Source organism: Eriocheir sinensis, chromosome 19 (genome assembly GCF_024679095.1).
Source record: "Eriocheir sinensis breed Jianghai 21 chromosome 19, ASM2467909v1, whole genome shotgun sequence".
In the NCBI taxonomy this organism is placed as follows: Eukaryota; Metazoa; Arthropoda; class Malacostraca; order Decapoda; family Varunidae; genus Eriocheir; species Eriocheir sinensis.
This window is the reverse complement of record NC_066527.1, coordinates 1992314-1994813: the sequence shown is the minus strand read 5'-3', so window position 1 is coordinate 1994813 and position 2500 is coordinate 1992314. Positions and strand designations below refer to the sequence as shown.

The 2500-nt window shown below is 39.8% G+C and overlaps 1 protein-coding gene across 1 annotated transcript in view; it reads right to left on the bottom strand.

Annotated features, from left to right (window-relative positions):
- LOC127000508 (nephrin-like) overlaps positions 1-2500 on the bottom strand; it is a 227886-nt gene that overhangs the window by 110338 nt on the left and 115048 nt on the right. The gene's annotated exons all lie outside the window — the stretch shown is intronic.

The window sequence follows — 2500 nt, the reverse complement described above, 5'->3', positions numbered from 1 at the left end:
GTCTCTTCACTTCACTTTTTCCACCTTCTCTTTTCTCTTCCGTCCTATTTTTTTTCATCTCGTTATCGTCCTTTCTTTCTTCTCTTCTTGTTTTTCCCTTCCTCGTCCTTTTCCTCTTTTTATTTCTCTCTCCTATTCAGGTTTTTTTTTTTTCCTCTCTCCTGCTCTTTTTGTTCTTTTTTTCTATTCATTGTCATTTTTTTTAGTTTCTCGTCATATTTTTATTTCCTTTTTTCCTCTTGGTATCTGATCAACGTTATCTGTTCTCTCTCTAAACTATTTATATTTTACGAGCATAATCAAGTTTTCTCTGTTCCTTGGTCTGCTTATAATCATCATCTTGTTCCTCTTCGTTATTGTCAAAGTTCAACCATTTCTTGTTCTTATTGCCATCTGGCTTTCTTTCTTTCTCTCGTTTATTGTTTTTCTCTTTCTTTTTGCTTTTCGAATGTGAGTGTTCTCTTTCACATGTTTTATCCCTTGTTTGTTTGTTTTTTTCCTTTTTCGTCTCATGTTTCGTTTTATTCTTTCTGTCTTATTTTTCTTCATCCCTTTTAGCCCGACTCCTTCCTTCCTCCCCCCCCCCCCCCTCTCTCTCTCTCTCTCTCTCTCTCTCTCTCTTACTATTGTAAATCTCGAGCATGCATTGCCTAATTTTGAAATAACAACCGATGAAGTCCTTAAAGCTCTCCATTCACTTAAAACAAATAAAAGTCCTGGACCTGACAAAGTATATCCAACTCTGCTGAAAGAAACAAAGAGCGAAATACTCTCCTCCCTCACAATCGTATTCAATATGTCCTTGCGACAAGGCATCGTCCCTTCAGATTGGAAAAAGGCTAACGTGACACCGATTTTCAAGAAAGGAGACAAAAAAGTACCAGGTAATTACAGGCCCATTAGTCTAACTTCGGTTGTAGGTAAGCTACTTGAGGGCATAATTAGAGACAAAATTGTGAATTACCTTGAAAGCCACTCATTGATTGGGGACTCACAACATGGCTTCCGAAACAAAAGATCCTGCCTATCAAACCTATTAACCTTTTATAACGACCTATTCACTGTTTATGACGTAACCAAATCACTGGACGTAGTCTATCTTGATTTCCAGAAAGCGTTTGATAAAGTCCCGCATCATAAAGTACTTTACAAATTAAAGCAAATAGGTATTGACGGTCAAGTAAACCAATGGATCGCGAATTGGTTGAGCAACAGACAACAAAGAGTAGTGATTGACGGATTTAACTCAGAGTGGGCGCCTGTCACTAGTGGCGTACCTCATGGCTCGGTCCTTGTCCCAGTGCTCTTAATTATTTACATCAACGACGTTGATGTTGGACTCAATAACCGCATTAGTAAATTTGCAGACGACACAAAGATTGGCAACTCGGTTCTCACTGACGAAGACAGGCAAAGCCTCCAAGAGGATTTGCACAAAATTTCAGCTTGGTCGGATAGATGGGAGATGCCCTTTAACGTAGACAAGTGCCAGGTCCTTCGTTGGAACGAGGAATAAGAAGTTCGAATACGAAATGCGCGGCGTTAAACTCAAAAGCGTTCAATGCGTCAAAGACTTGGAGGTCAAAATCGCGTCAAACCTCAAATTATCACAGCAATGCATCGATGCAGCAAATAAAGCGAACAGAATGTTGGGCTTCATTAAAAGAAACTTTGTATTCAAGAATAAAGATGTAATACCTGCTCTACAACAGTTTAGTCAGACCCCACTTGGAATATGCGGTACAGTTTTGGTCTCCCCACCATGCAAAGGATATTGCTAAATTAGAAGGTGTTCAGCGTCGGGCAACGAAAATTATCCTTCCTTGCGCAACAAATCCTACGAAGAAAGGCTTTCTACCCTTAACATGTTCTCTCTTGAGAAACGTCGCCTGAGGAAAACTGATCGAATGTTTTAAAATACTTAATGGTTTCACGAATGTAGACAGATCAACATTGTTTATGATCGATGACACTTTGCGCACGAGGAACAATGGCGTAAAACTCAGATGTAGACAAGTAAATTCAGACTGCACCAAATTTTTCTTCACCAACGTTGTAGTGCGAGAATGGAATAAGCTTCCACCGTCAGTGGTCCAGTGTAACGCGATTGACTCCTTCAAAAATAAGCTCAACCGTCACTTCCTTCAACTTAATATCAACTAGAGTAGAAATGCAACGTTTTGGAGTCTTCTGATTAATGTAAAATCACTTAGGTTTAAGGACAGACCACCAAGTCTGGACCATGGGGTCTGTGTGGTCTGATTTTCTATGTAAATCTATGTAAATCTCTCTCTCTCTCTCTCTCTCTCTCTCTCTCTCTCTCTCTCTCTCTCTCTCTCTCTCTCTCTCTCTCTCTCGTGTGTGTGTGTGTGTGTTTCCTTACTCTTTTTTCTTCTTTATACATTATTTTCCTTTTCCGAACCCCTTTCCTGATCTTTTAACTTCTCCGTGTGTGTCTTTCGGGTCAATGGGAAGCTCCACAAGCGGGTGTTCTTATTTT